We start from the raw sequence: 6,269 nt of genomic DNA, 5'->3' as shown, positions 1-6,269 counted from the left end.
GATTTTTCCTAAAGGGACAAATCAAAGGGAAGATTTTGATTGCTATTGGAAGAGATGCTAACAATCACGTCTATCCAATTGCATGGGTTGTAGTAAACGTAGAGAACAAAGACAATTGGACTTGGTTTTTGCAACTTTTGGTTGATGACTTGGGTGTTGATGGTGGAAGGGGTCTAGTTGTCATTTCAGATCAACACAAGGTAAACATGAATACATTACAAATTTTTTAATGTATTCATTTATATTGAGTAAACTATATTAATGCTTAATGTTATCTTTATTGTTTCAAGGGCTTCTAGAATCTGTGAAGGCTATCCTTCCACATGTTGAACATAGGCACTGTGCACGACACATTTATGCCAACTTCAGGAAGATGCATACTGGTTTAGAGTTGAAGAACTTGTTCTGGGCTGCTGCAAGTAGTTCACGTGAAGGGGATTTTATGGCTAACATGGAAGAAATCAAGAAGATCACCACGAATGGATATGATTGGTTGATGGCTAATAATCCACCATCATGGTGTAGGGCATTTTTGTACAAGGGTATGCATGTGAGGCTGTGGAGAATAGCATTTCTGAGTCCTTCAACTCCATGATCATAGATATTAGGAAAAAACCACTACTAACAATGTTAGACGACATCAGAATCTATGTCATGGCTAGGTTTTACTTTTTGGCTGATAAAGCTTCTACATGGAGAACTGAATCTTGTCCAGGTATCATAGAGAAAATGAAGGAGTATGGAAAAGAAATGAGGTAAATACCATGTTGTAAATACCATTAAGTTGTGCTTTATAATTAACTATATAATGTGCTTTGTACTAAACTCTAAATTGTTATTTTAAACTTTTATTTCTAGGAGCTGGAAAGTGATAGCAAGTGTGGGGGGTATGTATTTGAGACAAAGTATGGGTATGCAGCTTACAAAGTGGATTTGGAACAACACTACTACACATGTAGACTATGGGAGATATCTGGAATACCATGTGTGCATGGTCAAGCAGCAATAAATTACATTCACCAGGATCCAACTAATTTTCTAAGCAATTGGTTCAATAAGGAGAAATTTGTGCCTGCATATACCACAAATATATCACCGGTTAATGGAAGCAACATGTGGGCACCCACTGACTATATAAAGCTATTACCTCCACTGATAAGCAGAATGCCTAGTAGGCCAAAAACCAATAGAAGAAGGCATGTGTCTGAGGACAATGATTCCAAGTTCCCAACTGTTAGAGCTAGAGTTTGTAGGACTGTTAGGTGTAGCAGATGTTTACAATTGGGACATAACTTGAAATCTTGTAAGAATGAGCAAGTGATGAGGGAGTCTGTGCCACCTAAAAAGACAGGAAGGCCAAGGAGGGATGGAAATTTAATAACAAACAGGGCTGCAGAGGGAACTGGAATACCAAATAGGGAGAGAGAGGGAACTACTTCTAAACAAAGGAAAGTTAAGCTTACAGTGAAAAGAAAGCTTACAGTTAAAAGAAGCAAGAAGGAAAATAGGGATGGAGAAGGATCCTCAAATCAAGCTACTGTTGAAGCAAGTACCCAGGCTCAAGCTACTGTTGAAGCAAGTACCCAGGCTCAAGCTACAGTTGAAGCAAGTACCCAGGCTGAAGATGTCCAAGAAACTGGAGATCTTGAAGCAACCGTTGAAGCAACTGAAGATGTTCAAGATGTTGTACAAGAGGATGATCATTATCAGAAAACCCAAGATGATGAAATGTTTCAGGAATGTGGTTATGATGTATTGAATTTGCAGGAATGTGGTTATGAACCTCATGAGATTGCACAGGCTTTGGAAAGGGTAAATGTGATGTCTGACCCTGTGTCACCAGTGGAAATGGTATGCCAAACTCTAATTTATTTTTAATTTCTTATAAATGCCTCATTTGTGTTTTAATTCATAAATGCATCATATGATATAGGATGTAGATGCTAATGAGATTGAAGATCACTTGGGAGCAGACTTAGAATGGGATGTGAACGAGATTGAAGGTAACCTTATGGATGTGATACCCCATGTGAATGAGATTGAAGGTAACCCTATGGATGTGATACCCCATGTGAATGAGATTGAAGGTAACCTTGTTCCCCTTGTGGATGTGATACCTGATGTTAATGAGGTTGAAGGTGTAGATGCTAATGCTTGGGTCAGTGAAGATGATGAGGAAACTGATGGGGAGAATGAGTTCATTGAAGAAACACAAGCTGTTAGGAGGCCTAGGAAAAAGAAGATTTTTGAGAGAATTGTGAAGATGAAACTGAAGAAACCAGTTTATGATAAGGATTGAGGGGGTTCCAGTACGAAGAAACCTATTAATTTGGAGTAGGAGTATTTAGGCGGAGGTATCATGGGCACTATGTATTTTGCTTGCCCTTTTTGTGAACATTGCTTTGCATTAGCTTTTGGTAACAGCCATCCAATTCTATATCAACATCTACTATTCTATTAGGCCTTTTTGAACATTGATAGTGAATGGCCATTTGTAAGATTGTTGAACAATTGAATGTGTGGTTCTAATTGTAATACCCCTTTTATGTTATTTAAGAATGCAAGTATTTTGGTATCACTATTGTCATTCTAGTTTGGTATATTATCATTCTAATTGTAATACCCCCTTTATGTGATTCCAGTTAATGTTCTACTTGGTATATTGTCATTCCAGTTTGGTTTATTGTCCTTAACTTGTCATTGCAAGTTTTAGTAGATTACCATACCATAAATCGCATTGGATTACCAAAACTACATTGTCATTCCAGTTTTACATGAACATTACAAGCTGAAATTACAGTTACATCAAACAAACATGAACAAACATAACAAACCTACACCACCCTTACATAAACTACTTTTACTGCAATGCCTTATCCCTACCAAAATACCAAAAAAATACATTTGTCTTAGCCTATGGGAATGCATTAAAATACAATGCCAATTATAAGAATTACTCTAATAATCACCATCATCAACAAAACAAACTTCAGCAACATGATCAACTGTAGTACACCATTGGCAACAATTCCGTTATAAGGTTCCCTTGCATTAGCATAAAACTCCAACTCCTCTTGGTCAAGCCACTTGAAATATTTACACCCTTTTTTGGTACCCCGCCAACAAAATCAATCTTCATTTAATACATTTTGAAATATAACAAAATGGGAAAACAAAATACACAGATTATTACCTTATAGATAGGGCATGCCTTGAACTTTCTTCCTGGGCTTTTATCGGTTGTTGAAACTGAGTATTGCAGTGGATCACCACAATCACACTTGGTGCGAACCGATTTGATGATAGACGATGTTGAAGACAAATCCATGGAGAAGAAGACGGGTGATGCGTGAGGAAGAACACAGAATAAAGAGTGAATGAGAGGTTTCGGGGGCAAATAACAAATATTGGCTATGTAAATAGTGAGGGTTACCTGCTAAACTGATCACACCGGCTACCATTGACTTTTCATAAAGAGTCATCATAAGTAATGACAAATAAGTAACAAAAAAATATCGGGGTTAAATCGAAACTAGAGTGTATAAATAATGGCTTTTATGACATTAACCCTTTAAAAAATGGAAAAGGGGAAATACCAAGGGCAAATCCGTCATTATAAAAAGTTTCAAAATTTTTGGACCAGTGGTGCAACTCCAAAACATTTTGGACCAAAGTCCTAATTTTTTACATACCACAGGGACCAAGTTTGCAATTTTGTCTTAACAAAATATAGAACAAATTACAAAATCGTGCGATTTGTCGAAATTTTTTATGTTTTTTTTATGTTTGGTCTCTATTTTTTTTTTTTGGGGGAAAATGACTTATAAGGGTAAGAATGTTTAAAAAACGTTCAAAAAAGACCATCAAACTTTTGTCTGTTCAAAAAAGACCATCAAACTAAAGGTTTTGTATAAAAAACACCAACTAAGTATATCTTTTGTTCAAATCTCACCCATTGGTAACCGTTTGTTGGAGGTTAAATGCTGATGTGGCCTAATACTTGGTGACATGGCATAAATGTGAGTGGCATGACATAAGGGTGGGTGGTGACATGGCTGAATTGGCATACTCCTCTTAACTAAATGGAATTAGGGCTTCATTTATGAACGAATTCTTCTTTTCGTGTCCATCATTCTTCCTCTCGTCTCCTTTGATGGCTTGGTATGTTTAACTAAGCTTTATCATACGGCCCTTCTTAATTGATCGACTTCTTCAACGCTTCTCCATGTAAATCGTTCAACCCCAGCTCAAGCTCAAAAATTTCCAAGACAAAAAGCACAATTGATCGACTTGTTTTTCTCATGCTACCCTTCATCACCTGTTCGACTTGTTTTTCTCATTCTGCTCAATTTCACAACATATATCAGCCGTACCTACAAAATATGACATGATTAGTAGAATCAGAATTCAATTTAGAAAAACCGGACAAAAGGGTCACAAGGGTATAATTGTCAATTTTACAATATGCAATTACTTTGTAATTTTTTACAATTTTACAATAATTTTTGAACGATTTCAAAACTTATTTACCTAAGTCATTTTCCTTTTTTTTTTTTTTTTACTCAGACCGTCCCTAGGTTTTAATTTTGTTACAATGTAAGTCACTGCCATATAGTAAATTGACTATAATGCCCCTAATATTTTATTTTTCAGTTTTTTTTTCAATTAAAGAAAATGAATTAAGTAATTTTTTGACAAGTAGGACCCACTTGCACTCCCCATACGGCTCCCACTCCGTCTCTCACTCCCACCACTAGCCATCGGCCACCGTCAGCCACAAGTCACCAGAAAATAAATTTGAAACTTGCAACACCACCACAAGCGAACCTTAAACAATTATCAAACCATAATCTAACCAAAACCCTGAAAATCAACTAACCCTTCTGAAAATCAAACCAGAAATCGAACCTTCCGAAAATCGAACCTTAATTTGGGTTCCAACAACGTGAAATTTGCGTTCTTTTCTTCCAAAAACTTGAAACCTGTAATCCGATGGTGTTGGTGATCATTTAATGGAGATGTTGAGTAAAGCAGCGGAGAGAGGTCCGTCAGCGATTCGTGGGTTTCTACAATCTGGTCAGATTGGAGTGAACCCTTCTAAATCGGACCTTAAATCCAAAATAGACCTCCACCAAAGAAATCAAACACAAAGACCATTAAATCCCAGCCAAACATCCTTGTAAATCTATAAACAAAGGAATCAAATCAGTGGTGATGCAGAAGAGAGAAAGATCGAGAAAGAGGGTAGAAAAAAAAAGAATAAATCGGAATGACCGAAATCAAATCCATAAACCCAAGAATCAGAACAAATCAGGAATGGGTTTCTCATGATGATCGATGGTGAGCTTCACATGCACGAACTCTCTCCTCTTGTCAAGATCTACCAATCGGATCTGCTTTACAGGGTGTAGGAGGGTAAGCCGAAGATCATGATGAAAACTTGTAGGTGGCGCCGAAGACAACTGTTATTGCCGGCAGCAATCGATGCTTCAGGCATGGATGTGGTGGATGAACCTGGAGTAGGGTTCGTGTGATGCACGAAGGAGGTAGAGAAAGAGGAGAGAGAAAGAGACCGGAGAGAAAAAAGAGTATGGTATGAGTTCCTCTTTAATTAAAAAAATAAAATAAATACTGAAAAAAAAACACGGCTATAGTCGATTAATCAAAACATAGGGATGGTCTAAATGGAAAAAAAGGATAAAGACCAAATGTAAAATTTTGGCAAACTGTAGTGACCATTTCAATAATTTGTTTATATATATATATATATATATATATATATATATATATATATATATATATATATATATATATATATATATATATATATATATATAGATCCGGTAAGAAATTTTTTTTGGTAGAAAGGTAAGAAGTTTTTTTTCTACATATTTTTTTGACGAACAAAATAAATGAATCACTATATGATTCATTTGTAAGATGATTCACAAGAAAAAATTCCCAAAAAAACATCTTTATGATTCATTTTTAAGTAAATTAAGAAAAAAAATTATTTTTATGACAATTTTAGTGAATAACAACAAAATCATTGTATAAATGAATCATCGAGATGTTTTTTTGAGAATTTTTTCTTGTGAATCATCTTACAAATAAATCATCTAATGATTCATTTTGTTTATTCGCGAAAAAAATATGTAGAAAAAAAACTTCTTACCTTCCTACCAAAAATTTCATTCTTATTTGATCTTGACTCTCTCTCTCTTTCTCTCTCTCTCTCTCTCTCTCTATATATATATATATATATATAT

The 6,269-nt window shown here is 35.5% G+C and overlaps 1 long non-coding RNA gene across 4 annotated transcripts; it reads right to left on the bottom strand.

The window, feature by feature from the left end:
* Positions 1 to 2,723: 2,723 nt before the first annotated feature.
* On the bottom strand, positions 2,724 to 5,635 carry LOC145136689 (uncharacterized). Of its 4 annotated transcripts, none has more exons than XR_013720666.1 (4): positions 5,275 to 5,635; positions 4,710 to 5,185; positions 3,194 to 4,373; positions 2,724 to 3,103 (listed from the first exon to the last, which is right to left on the bottom strand). It is a non-coding gene; the product is annotated as an uncharacterized LOC145136689 (long non-coding RNA). The 4 variants fall into 4 exon arrangements; XR_013720667.1 differs by having other exon boundaries at positions 4,710 to 4,827; positions 4,909 to 5,634; XR_013720668.1 differs by having other exon boundaries at positions 4,710 to 4,827; positions 4,925 to 5,634.
* Positions 5,636 to 6,269: the final 634 nt, after the last annotated feature.

This window comes from Lactuca virosa, chromosome 9, assembly GCF_052849685.1.
Source record: "Lactuca virosa cultivar CGN04683 chromosome 9, Lactuca_virosa_CGN04683_v6, whole genome shotgun sequence".
Lineage (NCBI taxonomy): Eukaryota > Viridiplantae > Streptophyta > Magnoliopsida > Asterales > Asteraceae > Lactuca > Lactuca virosa.
The sequence above is the reverse complement of the archived record's forward strand: the minus strand, read 5'-3'. Positions and strand labels throughout refer to the sequence as shown.